Source organism: Melospiza melodia, chromosome 12 (genome assembly GCF_035770615.1).
Source record: "Melospiza melodia melodia isolate bMelMel2 chromosome 12, bMelMel2.pri, whole genome shotgun sequence".
Lineage (NCBI taxonomy): Eukaryota > Metazoa > Chordata > Aves > Passeriformes > Passerellidae > Melospiza > Melospiza melodia.
Window position 1 is genome coordinate 4899406 of NC_086205.1, and position 14925 is coordinate 4914330.

The 14925-nt window shown below is 43.8% G+C and overlaps 1 protein-coding gene across 1 annotated transcript in view; it reads right to left on the minus strand.

The window, feature by feature from the left end:
- Window positions 1-14925, minus strand: part of LOC134423508 (glypican-5-like) — a 376790-nt gene that overhangs the window by 201670 nt on the left and 160195 nt on the right. The gene's annotated exons all lie outside the window — the stretch shown is intronic.

The following is a 14925-nucleotide window of genomic DNA, read 5'->3' on the forward strand; positions in this document are numbered from 1 at the left end:
CCTTCTGAAATGTCTGATTAAAGATTTTGCTGTCTTCAGGCCAGGTTAAGGAATAGTGTGTGAAACCCAACCTTTGAGGTCAAAGCTGCATCAGCACAAGAACATTTTTAGCCCTTTTTAGGCTTGACAAATGATTTGAAAAGAGAGAATTTGCTTGTACTGATCAATGAACAGAGATTTTACACCAGAAAACCAGTAAGAAGATGGAAGTGCCAACATGGAGGGGCAGGGCTGTGCTAATTCCAAGAACATTTTGGATTAACAAAATTGATTATTTTATTGTTAGTAAAGCACCATCCCAAGTACATGCAAATGAGAGAACAACCAAGCCCTCAATCAGTGCATCTACTATTCAATGAAATTACTTTTATGAAAAGAGATGGCTTAGTCCTTGCAGACCTGTCCAAAAGTGTTCTCACCTGACTGGTGCCAGCCTAAAGGCTTCAATCATTTATTTGTGAGCTTCAAAATTCTTCTCAGAGCTGTGAGGAGGAGGGAAAGGGATGAGCCAGCAGAGAGGGGGTGTGATGGAAGGGGTTCAGGTGCTGCTCACGTGCCTGTCACACCCAACCTTGGTCGCTTCTTTACTCTGAACAAGAGACAGCAGAACTGAGAGGGGTATTTACAGAAAAAAAAAGGGGTGTAGAGCAGCTTCTCTCCAGGTTGCTGCTCTCTTGGAAGACTGACTATTCTCTCTTTTTTCTGGAAGCCTCCTTTCCTTCACTGGAGCCCTTCTCTGACTCAGTGCAGGCACCTGAGCTCCTCCTCCCACACATTCTGTATTTGTGCTATGGGTGCACACCGCACATTTCTTGGAAGCAACAGGCACAGGAAAAAGCTGACAGCAAGTTCTGCCAAATTCTTTCCTTGTCCACTGAAGAATGAGAAAATTAGGGTAGGCCTTGGGTGAGAAAAGTAGATATTAAAGAAAAGATGAGAATCAGGATGGTGCTGAGAAAGTACTTATGGGAGGAAGTATTATGGGAGAAGGTCCTAGGATGGAAAATGGTGGCTGAGCTGCTGAACTGGGATAAAGAGTACCATAAACAGTAAGAGTTTGTCACCTTTCCACCTATTCTCAGCATTTGTGGGAAAGCAAAGGGAGCTGGGCTTGTTTGAATGGGCCACAGCTTTCCCAGGTCAAGTGTACCCACTGTGCCCTCACCACGATGCTTAAACACCCCAACCTCCCCAGGCACCCAAGGTATGAACTTCTGCACTGGCACCAATAAATCCTGAGAGGCTTTCTGCAAGACATGTAGCTGAGCTGTATCTCAGTTATCCATCACCTTGTACCATGTGTAATCATTTATGCTCCTCCAAAGCAGGCAAATGTGTAATTAAAAACCTGTGGCTGCACCTTGTGCAGATTTTCTGCCAGTGTAGGTGACAGGGAGTTGACCTTTTCCTTCCTTTCCCCCAAGAAATACCAATATTGTTTGAAAGCTGCACTGAAATGGTGTAAGGAAAATTTTTGTTATTTAGGAACAGAGCAGAAGTGAGAATTTTAACATTCTTTTTCTCCTTGAGATGAGAAAATATCCCAGATATGGACACCACCAGTGATGCAAAAGCCAAGTGTCCATGGGCTCTTGGTGCAGCATAGCTGAATGGCTGGGCAGAGGATGGGCTGGACAGGGATGGGGGCAGAGGATGGGCTGGACAGGGATGGGGGAACCACAGGGTCCCTGATGGATTCAGCAAATCCTCCTGAGGGCATTCTTGCAGCCCCTTCCCAGCAGTGAGGGTTTGGAAACACTAAACCCTGATTGTGCTGGCAGAGCTCAAACCAGACAGCATGAGCAATCCAAACCTGAGAATGCACTGCAGGAAAATTCACTCATGGCAAGGAGAAAGGGGACACAATGAGCACCTCCTGATGGACAGAACTGCTAATTCAACCTCTAGGAAGAAGGCATCTCTTTGCCCTGAAAAAAGTCCCCTGAATAGGGGTAACAATTTCAGCATTCCTGAGAAGCAGCAATTCACAGAATTCACAGAATGACCAGGTTGGGAGAGACCTTCAAGATCATCGAGTCCAACCCAACAGCTCAACTCAGCCCTGGCCCCCAGTGCCACATCCAGGCTGTGTTAAACACACCCAGGGATGGGGACTCCACCGCCTCCCTGGGCAGAACATTCCAGAACTTCATCACTCTTTCTGTGAAAATCATTTTCCCAATATCCAGCCTGTATTTCCCTTGGCACAGCCTGAGGCTGTGTGCTCTGGCTGTGTCAGTGCTGCTGCAGACAGAGCCCAGCCCCAGCTAAGCACAGGCACCTTTCAGCAGCTGTGCAGAGTGATGGGGGCAGCCCTGAGTCTCCTTTTCTGCAGGCTGAGCACCCCCAGCTCCCTCAGGGGTTCCTCACAGGGTTTGTGCTCCCAGCCCCTCTGGATGTGCTCAGTGTCCCAAGGTCCTTCCCAAGCTGAGGGGCCAGAGCTGGAATTACTGGAGCACATTCATGATCCTGTGTGCTGGCATGGAGAAGCACACACCCCAAAGGCACCTCTGAGTTAGAAGACAATTCTCTGTTACCCAGTCCTGGCAGAGCTGTTCAACTTTGGGGCAACTGGAATCACCCGAACAAAAGAAACCAGCAAGGGCACAGGCAAGAGCTGCTCCAGTGATGGCCTCCTGGCTGCCCCTCCTGCCACCAGTGACTCCTCAACCAGAGAAGAAGGGGTTCTGGGTGGCTCCCATGGAAATTTTTTTCCACTTCATTTTTCCTGAAATGGTTTAGATGGAAATAGAAATCCAAACTGGGAGAAAAGCACGGTTGTTACCCTTGTTCGACTGACAAGGAATTGGGACAAAGGGAGACTAAGTCATGGTTGTGAGCAGGAACTGTAGCTTAACTCCTTCATCTCCTCAGATCCACACTTTAAACATCAGACTTGCCACACCCTCCTTCTTTCTTCTTCTTCGTCTTCTTCTTGTTCTTCTTATTCCTGTTCTTCTTGTATCTTGTTCTTCCTGCTCTTCTTGTATCTTGTTCTCGTTCTTCTTGTTCTTCTTCTTCTTTTTCTTCTTTTTCTTCTTGTTCTTGTTCTTTTCTTCTTCTTCTTCTCCTCCTCCTCCTCCTCCTTCTTCTCCTACTCCTTCTTGTCCTTCTCATTCTTCTCCTCTTCTTCTCTTCCTTCTCCTTCTCCTTCTCCTTCTCCTTCTCCTTCTCCTTCTCCTTCCCCTTCTCCTCCTTCTTCTTCTCCTCCTCCTCCTCCTCCTCTTTCTTCTCCTCCTCCTTTTTCTCCTTCTCATTCTTCTCCTCTTCTTCTCTTCCTTCTCCTCCTCCTCCTTCTTCTTCTCATAAGAAGGAAGAAATGCAAGCCTTGATGGTTTTAGGGAGCCTCTTTGACTCAGGGGAGTCACCACCACCTCCCCACTCTCTCCTCGGCCTTTTCTCTACAAGGCCAAGCTCCACAGCCCTCAAATTCCAGCCCCAGCCCTGCTCAGCTCTGAGCTCACACACCCTGCTGGATGTCACCATCAGGCCCTGGCTGTCACCCTCCTAACAGGATCTAAAACCACATGAGCAGTTTGAGAAATTTTATCCAATACGACCAGAATTCCAAAACATGTTTAAAAACAACTATGTCAAAAAATATGTATACAAGGGGAGGGAAAGAAGCAGAGCTGAAGAATATGTTATCAGTATGGCTTCTGCATTGCTTTGCAGTCATTCAACGATGACAACAGTGAGAGTGATGGACACCCAGCAGCACTTCACTCTGTGCTTTGAGCAAAAGGTCATATTCATGAATTATGGATGACTGACTCCATCATCACTTACACTAATGCAATGCTGGGGCTTATACTGTTTCTCCTACCTTGATGCTCCTGCTGGAATATTAGAAAAGACACCTGCATCATAAACTATCAAAGCAGCCAAAAAAACCCTCAAACTCCAATAGAAGCTTGTAGAAGCTGAAGGTAAAGATGAGAAAAGTTCTTGGCACTAAATGCATTAAATTTGCTGAAAATACTATAGTGAGTAGCATTTGGGTTTTTCTAGGTCCCCTGCCAACCTATTTTCTTCAATTCTACCAATGGCAAGCAACTTTCAAAAGGACTATCAGCCTCCTTTCCAACTTAAATCACAACAAGAGAATATTTTATCCTCACACTCCACTAGCCTCACTGCCCCTCAGGCTCTCCCTTGGGTCACAGTGAGGGAACACCTGGGACACTGCTCACACACAATCACTGCTCCCCCAAGGAATTCCTGCATGGAATCACAACCCAGAGCCATCCCTGGACTCACTGCTCCCTCCAAGCTTACACATGTGGGACAGGATGATCCATTCTGAAACTACAGGAGCTGCCTCAGTTTCCATCTGAGGAGCCTCAGCCTTTCTGCCAGCACATCAGTGTGTGCCTGCCAGGGGAGATATTCATTTACAGCTGTGAAAACCTGTCTGCTGAACCTCACTGCAGCTATTGCTAGTCATTGCTGGTGCAACTGGGACAAGAACTGAGCTCTCTGAGAACCAAAGCTCACACTGATCCAAGAATGCCTGGCATTCCTCCCTCACCATTGTTGTGTCTGGCACGGACAAGGCATGCATGTAACAGGAATCCTTCTCATTAATGTCCCTCAGGAATCAGGGCTACTGAAGACTCAGGATCATGGCAACAATCTCCAGTTAGGGAGGAAAAGCCTTTTCTCTCCAGCGTGGCAGGGCCCCACACACGACAGCACAGCTACTTGGGCTTGGGGGGAAAAGGGGAAAGACTCAGCCCCAAGAGAGCAGAGGGTGAAGAATTCTCTCTCAAAACCCTGTTTTCTATGCACAGCAAAAGCTTCAAAGCTCTAGGGAGCAGGGAGCTGGTTATATTGTTCAGGCTGTGGTTGGGTTGCTGGGATTTGGTAAATAAAAAACATTTTACAGCTCATTAAGTGGCGCTTTGGGAAATGTTCTCATATCCGTCTTCAAGGGCTGTGGAGAGCTTGCCTTGCCTGCTGGGTCAGGGAAGCAGTCATTTCAAAGTAAGGGTTCCAGGGAAGGTGTGTGCAAATGTGTTTATATATTTTTTATAGAAATACTGGTCTGAGGAACCTTACTTTACTGATATTGGTAGTTGCTAACATGTTATTGCTGTCACTTGCTAGATTTCACTGAGGGACACTCTCTGCTGCTGTATAATGAAAAAGAATCATCAAACAGCCTGGAAGAATGGGACAATAGCAGTTGGGCACCTTAAAAGATTCTGCAAAACCATGGAATTGCTGTCATACCTGCTTCAAATCAAATAAAAACTGTTTTGTGTGTGTGGAGGTGAAATTCCCAGGTGGGCTGCACAGGAGCACTCCTGGCCTCACAGGGCTTAAGGGACAGCAATCTTTCCATTCCTTCTTGATATAAACTCCCTAAAAACCCACACAGGTTGTCTTTCTGAAAAACACAGAGCACTTTCTGCAGGCTGCCACTGCAGAGCAAGCTGTGCCAGTGGCTCACAGCACTTCCAGCCATGGAAGGCCCTGACTGTACACAAGGAGACAGAGATGTAGCAGCACATTTCCTTTTCCCCCTCATGTTTGGGGTACAGAATATTCTAGGGGGGTATTTTTGTTTGTTGGTTGGTTTTTTTAGGTTTTTTTTAGATGCTGTCTCATTTTAGAACACCTCCCAGTCACAGGCAGCTCTGTGGAAGAAACCAACACGTTCACCTTTCCTCTCCTTCACCTTGGGTGCATTTCAAGAGGAGGAAGCAGACAGACATCTCTACTGTTTATTTTTATTTTGCAATCACTGCTGCAAAGAATACCCACCCCTGCTTTCTGTACCTCTGAGCTATTTGATGTTCTGCCTTCAGAACCATGAGGAAAGTCACAAAACCCTACAAACACCTTTCTGCACGCAAAACTAACCAAAGCCTTTCTAAGCATGGAATTACATAAACCCACATTTTGAGCCGTATCTAAAACTGAGAATTACACAGGGAAGCAAACAGATGGTCAGCAAAAGTGAGAAGTAACTTCTCTCACATCAACACTTTAAGGACTTCTTCGTTTCCTTTGAGATTAAAAAAAACCAAAAGCTAAAAACAAAACCAACAAAAAAACCCCAATGCCTATCCCAAAAAAAATCCCAAGAAAAATCTTATACATTAAAGAGTAATTTTTTTTTTCCTCATGAAAGATCAGATAATTAAGAGCCCTACAGGAATGCCAAAACAGTCAGGAGTTTGCAGGTAAATGGAAAAGCCTTGTAAGGATTAGAGTGCATCCATCCCAGCCAGCACTGCAGTGGGCTGGAGAAGCAGCAAAGATGTCCCTGTGAAGCTGTAGGTGATTGTCACTCCAAGTCTGAAAGAGAACAGCCAAGCCAACAGGGTGTGCCTGGAATTAATTCAACGGAAGGAAATTTGCTGATTGGCAGCAATCAGGATGGAGCTGACAGCCAGACGTTTTCTGGGGCTGACTCAAAGAAACTATCCAGGACTTGGTTAAGAGTGTCCCCGAGGACAGAGTCTGTCACTGCTAATTAGTTTATCAAAATGATGCTGTCCCTTTGGGAAGAGCCAATTGGATTCATCTTCACATTTGCTATAAAATCCCTCAGTACTTTTTTTTTTAGCCAGCACACATGTACCTTCAGAGAGCCTTCCTGCAAGATGGAATTTAATTCTTCAGCGCTGTTCTTAAATCCTAATTGTCACAACTCCTTACAGCCCAGTGCCATGTGAACAGGCAAAGTGACACAGTCCCATTTGTCACCTCCATCAGCACCATCACCAGTCTGTGCCTCTGTGGGTGCCTGCTGGGGCTCCTAAGGCTGTGAGGCTCTGACACACAGTTCACACTGCCAAGGCAGGGGAAAATGTGACCTAACAGACATGAAGGAAACAGCAATCTGAAATTTATGCCCATTAGTTTTAGAGCGTTTCAACCCCCAGTACACAGCCCCACTGTTCTTTCTCCTCCCCATGCATGTGAAAGTGGAAAAAAAAAAGCTCTGGCAATCAAAATAATGCTTGTCTTAAAAAGGAAAAAAAAAACAACAAGCAAAGTCATCAGTTAAACAAACAAAAAATAGAAATTACTTTAAACAAGTTTAAAGGTAACTTGTGTGCAAAACTGCAAGAGCACAGCTTGTAGCTGCTGCAGCAACAGTTCCACACAGATGTCCAGACTTACAGGAAAAAAGGTAGGAAGCCCCAGAGCTAAAACAGGGGAGAGGTTTCTGTTTGTCTTGGGGTTTTTTTAATACTTTTGTCATCCCTTTCTTCACTGGAAAGTAATAAATCTTCTGCAGGAAAAAGTACCTGCTAGTATCATTAAGAGACTTAAACACAGCAAGATAAAACTCCCTGAAGCCAAAGCAGCTATTTGTGTCAGAGCAAACAATACAGTAATTTATACTTCCACTCCCAAATCTTATGTTACTGCACAAAATGTGCTCCTTTAACAATTCATCATAAATCAAAGCACTGACAAGATATTAGTCTCCCATTCCTCTGGGAGACAAGTGGAATGTGCATCAAGCAGCAGGAGCAGGAGCTGGCCTGTCAGGGTGTCAGATGGGAGATGGGGCAGGGGATCCCTGCATTTCCCACCACCACAGCAACACAAACCAGGAATTTCTGATTCAGCAGCAAAGCTCGGAGCCCACAGGCTCCGTCTGAAGGGAGCTGCTCTCTCAGAACCCTTAAATGGGGCTCAGGGAGTGCTGGCCAGGGACACCCTCTGGTGCGCTCCCTCTGCGCACACTCTGCTTTTACACATTTTGTGGTAACTCCAAGGGAACAGGGAAAAAGCAGCACTGACTTTTCCCCGTGGAAGAGGAGCAACTCATGTTTGTTTAATTAGTGATCATTATTATTAAACAGCCAGAGCTGTTAAGTGCTGGAAACTTCAGACAGAAATTCTGAAACAATTCACACCGAGAACAAGGCAAGTGAGAACAAACTTGAGAAATAATCTTGCAGATCTATAATTACAACCTTATTGGGTTGCTATCATCTCATACTGCATATTTACCCAGCTGACTGCTTGCTCAAAAAAACCCCAAGAAACATGACAACAGCTCTTTATTTTCATATAAACCAGCATTCTAGGTACTAGGGAAATGTTGTTCTATGTGTGGTCAATTCTTTAAGGCAGCGTCTCAGGTGAAGAATTAAAGGGATTTAGGATAAAAATGGAAGGATTTCTGGGAGGTACTCAGCAGTGTCTCTTCTCTTCTCTTCTCTTCTCTTCTCTTCTCTTCTCTTCTCTTCTCTTCTCTTCTCTTCTCTTCTCTTCTCTTCTCTTCTCTTCTCTTCTCTTCTCTTCTCTTCTCTTCTCTTCTCTTCTCTTCTCTTCTCTTCTCTTCTCTTCTCTTCTCTTCTCTTCTCTTCTCTTCTCTTCTCTGACAGCCTGGAGGGTGACTGAAGCACAAAGAGCCCTCCCCACATGCCCCAGGAGCTCCCAGCTCCATCCATCCTCAGGGCAAGGCAGGGGGGAAGGCATGGCACAAAAATTCAGGTCAGCACTTGCCCCCTCTGCAAAAACCTCAGGAATTTACAGATTGCTCTTATTCATCAAATAAGCTGCTTTTAGGTTTAGGGCTTTGGTTTTTTTTTTCAGTAGTGGCATTTTTAGTCCCATAAAACAAAAAACAAAAAAAAAAAAAAAAAAAAGGGAAAAAACCACTAAAGAATTGTGCACATCCTGCAGAAAAACACACCCAACCCAAAGCCATCTGAACAATATTAAAGTGCAATGTGTGGTGGGAATAAAGTGGGGAAAAGCAATCTAAACTTTGTAACTACCCTCCCAAACAGCTCCCACCAGCCAAGAGTTTCTAGTTTTAGGGCAGCACATTCACACCACTCAGGTTTGAATACCTTAACACCAAACACACATCTCCCATCAGTGTGAAATATTGCTGCCTGCCTGATCTCCACATCCCTCTCAGCCCTGCTGGCTCTGCTGGGATTGCTGAGCTGACAAGTACAGGACTAACCTGTAATCTTTTCTTTTCCAGGGAGATTTTTTCAGACAGTTATTCTTACAGCTTCTCACAAAACAAGCTATAATTTCACTATTTCTGTGACCAAGGAATAAGAAATCCTGATTACCATTTCTGTAGGGAATGCAATTAACAAATCTTGTGCTTACTTTAAATAACTGCTGAATGGATTTTGTTATTCCTACAGGATTTCTCACCTGACCAGGAAATCCTGGTTGAGTGCCCTACATTAAGAATTTCAGTGGCATTCAGTTATACCTACAAAAATTCACCCCTTAAAAGAAAAAAAGACAGAAAAACAGTGTGGCCTTGAGCAATTAAAAGATTTTAATTCCTCCAAAGCCAAGCAATGTCTCCTCAAAACTTCAAAAACCTTTACAAAGCTCGAATGGAACCATTTAGCAAATCCTGAATTTGTATCTTTGCTCTCCTCAGTAATAGAATATACTGGTATATGTAACTGATGATATCCACAACTATGATGTGTGCAGTAAATTCTGCTCATGCTCATTTTCTGGGAATTGTTTGTGGAGGCTGGGATACTTTTTAATGGACAAAATCAGGATGGAAGAATCTTATACAACAGCAAGAAGACAACACTTTACAATATAAAATGCCTTAAAGGTGGTGTAGTTTTGATTTTTTTCTCAGTTTCTTTTCCTGAATTGTCTGAAGAATTAGGTCACTTAGACCAGAAAAAGAAGTTACAACAGGTATTAATGAACTCAAAAGAAAAAAGCAGCTCTAGTCTCCACATGTAAGTGTCACAGGATGTCCACATCCCCCAGTAAGGCTGAATTGAACACAACTGGGGTTTCTGAAAACTTCTGTTCAGCTTGGTAATTCGATTAAAGCAAGTCTGCTATCTGAAATACCATTTCACGGTGTTCAGCAGAAAAGCTTCAAATCACTAATCTTACTAGAACACGAACACTAAGAACATTTAGCACATGTTAAGGATTCTTTAGCATCTCTCAGAGTTATGTGAGCAGCTGAGACATGTCCCAGCAAGAGCCAAAGCCAATCTCCTGCTTCCAGGTGTGCTTGGATGAGCAGCATTCAGAACAGTTCTCATAAATCTGATTTTGTCACTGCCTCTGCTAAAATCCAGCCCTCACTGTGGCTTTACACAGTGATGAGGATCCCTTAACAGGTGACTGAAAACCATCTTGTTGTATTATTGCTATTATCAACAAAAGGGCACAGAGAGAAAGGTTAAAGGGACGAAGGATTCTGGTAACCTTTCCTGATCCAGTTTTAGCTGGACCACTCCCAGTCAAACATTACAATATTTAGTGACATTTCTCTTCCTCCTGACTGTGAGATTTTCCCTTTCTAACCAAATCCCTGCACACAAGAAGCTCAGCTGATCTCTGCACTGCTTTTTGAATCTCAAGCAATCACTCAAGCCAGAGGATGGAGAGAGCCACAGTTTACTTTTATTGCCTAGGAAAGTCAGAAATGCATTGAAAGCAGTGGCAATTCCACACACTGTGTTTGCAGAAAGGCTGCTCTCTTTTGAAGTGCAATTTAATCTCAGAAACACTTTGCAGCATTAGAGCCATTTTACAAGTCTGTTTTGGACATTTAAAACAGAGCATCTTTTACACAACTATCTCAAAAGAGACATCTTGAAAATGCTTCCAAGTTTATTGCCCAGCTTTATTTGGTTAAAGAAGTTCCTCCAGTTAATGGGCTCAGTTGTCTAAATTGTGGGCTATCTACAAAGTTTGTTAAGGACTGAGGGCTGGCCTCACCATCACTTGACTCCGTGCAGAAAGGACAGGCAGGTTTTGGCAGGAGAACAAGCCCCACACCCTGTTTATCACAGGATTGGACTGGAAATGAACCTCACCACACACAAACAGCCTGCAGAACTCCCTGGCACAGGGTACAGGAGTTTGGGAAGGCTCAGACCAGGATGACACATTAATGCAGCAGTGGGAATCTGCACTCGCTGGGATTTGTCTGAAAACCCTCAGGATCCCATCCTCCAGACAGCATCCACAGCTGTGTGTGCACATCCACCACCTTCACACTGCACTCACTGCAAAACCCAGATTTACACTGCAAAATCCAGCTTTACGAAACCTAGATTTTCCAGCAGACTTCATGCCTTGAAACACACCAAAAAAATCAAGCTGAGAGTTGTACAAGAGAGCTCAGAGTCTCTGAGCTGCTAAAATATAGTCATTATTGTAAACAGCGAGTGTGCTTTTTATGGTTTCTAACCTGAAAACATACTTATCTTTTCAACACAGGATGGATATAATCCTTCCCCTACTGTCCTTCAAAATAAATGTAAATCAAGCACTTTCTGAAAAGTCACAGAAATGTCAAACTGTGCAACTGCTCTGGATGGGCTCACTGTCATGTTCAGTTTATTCAGGAGAAGATTAAATTGCAACAAAAAGCAGAGAACATTTAGGAATTTTGCACCATTTGGCCTGCATACAAGTGAAGGAAAAGGCATGCCACACATCTGCTTCTTGTCATGATTCAAGCCAAAACTCATGTGACAATTGCTTTGCTTTTTATTACCATGCATTCCATCAAATTCCAAGCCTCTCCCTCCTATTATGGACATAGCGGTTTCCAATCTGTTCCTGGATGTGAAGCGTGGGGTAAAATTCCTGGTTAACCAACAATTCCTTATGAACTGTTAGGTAACAGGGAGGGAGGATTCCTCCAGGGGAGCCTGGTGGAAGGGTCACAGCCATGCTCAGAGCCTGTGGAAGGGCTTGCACAAGGGTGGAAGGTCTGAGGAACAGCACAAAGAGCGTCTGCAACTCGTGCTGCTCCCATCCCAGGTGTGCATTTTGGGAGCTCTGATGGAGAAGGGATTCAGTCCTTTGTGGACTTTAGGGTGGGGTGTGTCGCAGACATCTTTTTATGGAAAATCCTTTCCTTAAGATTTTTTCCTCCTGAGAAGCTGGGAGGCCTCAGGAACAGAATGTAAACAATGGTTATCTGCTGCTGTGGAATGCATCAGGTGCATCTGGGATTGGTCTCATGTGGTTGTTGCTAATTAATGGCCAATCACAGTCAGCTGGCTCAGACTCTCTGTCCCAGACACAAACCTTTGTTATCATTCATTCCTATTCTATTCTTAGCTAGCCTTCTGATGAAATCCTTTCTTCTATTCTTTTAGTGTAGTTTTAATGTAATATTTATTATAAAATAATAAATCAAGTCTTCTGAATCATGGAGTCAACATTCTCGTCTCTTCCCTCATCTGAAAACCCCCGTGAACACTGTCATAGGGGTGGGCAAAGGCTCTGGTGGTGCAGTTTGTTTTATTTTGTACTGCTTGGCTCCCTTACTGAAATTCCCCATTTCCACATTTCCTGAGCTCACAAGGAACTGGGAATGGAAACTGAGGAAATGGAAACCAGGAGATGGAAAGGGTGAGGTCAGTGCACTGTGCCTGCCCTGGCTCCTCTGATACCCCAGCAAAAACTCATAATCCACAGCTGGGCATCAGATATTCCACCCAAAAACTCCAGAGAATCAGGGAAATACTTAGAAGGGAAAAGGCCCTGAAAATAATCAATCAAACCATTAATTTAAAACAAGTCCCCCACTGAAGCATGTCTGTGATAGTGTTCACAGGGATCTGAGGATGAGGGAAGAGATGAGGATCTGGCTCCATGTTTCAGAAGGCTTGATTTATTATTTTATTATATGTGTATTACATCAAAACTATACTAAAAGAATAGAAGAAAATGATAACAAAGGTCTGTGTCTCAGACAGAGTCCGAGCCAGCTGACTGTGATTGGCCATTAATTAGAAACAACCACATGAGCCAATCCCAGATGCACCTGTTGCATTCCACAGCAGCAGATAACCATTGTTTACATTTTGTTCCTGAGGCCTCCCAGCTTCTCAGGAGGAAAAATCCTAAGGAAAGGATTTTTCATAAAACATGTCTGTGACACACGTCCACACTTTTTACAGGAGTTTTTATCCATCAGGGAGGATCCACAAAAAAATAATCTGAACAGCACAGCACCAGGGACTATTTGCCAAGAAATCCCATTGGGCCTCTCCCCTCAGCACAGCTGAGCCCTAGGATGCCACAGACACTGCACTGGATGATGATAAACAGAATAAACTAGAAAAGCACTACGTCCTGACCAATTTACCTCACAACCATTCATTCTTACATAGAATCACAGCATGGGGTCAAAAGGAACCTTAAAGAACATCCAGCTCCAACCCCCCTCCCATTACAAGCCTCTAACGGCTGAATTTTAGGAAAAGTAGATTAACAGTGAACTTCAGGTCATCCTTGACTATGGCCCAGAAGTACACAAGCATTTATACAGTCTCCTTGGCAAATTTTCTATGAGAAAAAAACCAAACCCAAACTCCACAACCTTTCACCCTAAAGTGAACAGTATAAAAAACAGGAGATTGATATGACTGGAGAGATTTTTCTGGCTTCCCAAACATGTCCCAGAACACCCTGCCTGCCCCAGAAAAGTCCATACAATCAGGCTTTAAAGTTCTGATGGTTCCTGAAGAAAAGTCACAAAGTTCCTACTGAAAAAACCTGCTCTTGATTCCAATCTTTCTGGCACCTGACCTCTGCTCAGCTGGGCTAATGAGGTCACCTTGCCAAGCAAATAAATCACCATCTCTGCTCTGAAGTGAGCGGGGCACCATTGATTTACAGCTCTTCTTTTGGGCCATGGAAAATAATCTTCAGGCTGTGAGGGCTAAGCAATTCTTACTTGTGAGATCTAGAAAGCAGTTCTAACATTATGTTACAAAGATTTATTTTTAACATTTCAGTTGCAGAGTAAGAGTCCTCTCTGCTTTCCAGTTCACAAATAACAGAATCTTTTCAAACTCTGCTGAAATATATGTAAACCAGGTGAGAGTATTCTACCAGCAGATGGATGGACAAAGCAATGCTTTGACATCTTTCAGAAAATTAGTGAATGCTAAATAACCTAAAACAGAAATCGTTTTAGTTTCTTGTTTCTTAAAGGTTTTGTTTCTCTCCTTCACATTCACAAATGAAACACATTTCCAACATAAGAATCAGCAAAGTGGAATTATTTAGGTCATAACATTTGCGGCTTCTTAAAACACACCCAATAAAGCCTAAATCCCTCATTATTTGGAACATTTTCTCCTGAAAGTTGTGGTTTGATACTGTAGAGAATCACCTATTTCCTGCTTTCCTCTCTCATAACAGCTGAACCCAACGCTGGAAACAAAACACCAAAACTTCCAAACCCAGCAGACAGCAATGCTTTCTGAATTTGTGCCCAGCTTGTGAGACTGAGAAGATTCTGCTGCTCCTGGCAGCCCAACGGGCTCCAGCTTGGCTGGTTCTGCTGGGGTGGAGAGCTCAGATCCTCTTTCACAGCAAGAGAAATTCCCAAACACCCCTTGAGTGTAAAACATTTCTGCTTTGTCTCTGGAACCTGCAACACTATCAACAGAGAATGCCAAGGATTTTAATTAAAGAGTGCCTGGAAACAGTTTTTGGTTTGGAATTGAGCGCCAGAATGTGGTTTGCAACCCAAGAGTGCAGAACTCTCTGCATGTGAGACTTCAGATGAAATGGGCTGCAATGAAAAACTGTTCTCATTCAACTCCATCAATTCACTCATTTCTGATCATTTAAGTTAGGGAATATCTGTGAAAACATCACCATCCTCTCAATGGTACTGACTCTTTGAAAGCACTACTCCATGAGATTTGCAAAACATCACAGATTAAACATAATGTCAATCAAACATAAATGGTAATTAAACATAAATGGTAATTTGGTGTAGGTCTTTCTCTTCAGGTCACTCTTGAGTGGGCCTGCTAATGTGAGGCCGTTTCCCTGAGTGGAAATAGAGACTCTAAAATTGGGGTTTATAAACAGCCCAGACTTTGGGGGGAGGAAAGGCAAACAATGTAAAAGGAAAAATCATGAAGTAATTGCAGAGGCCAAACATTTCTAGCAGTA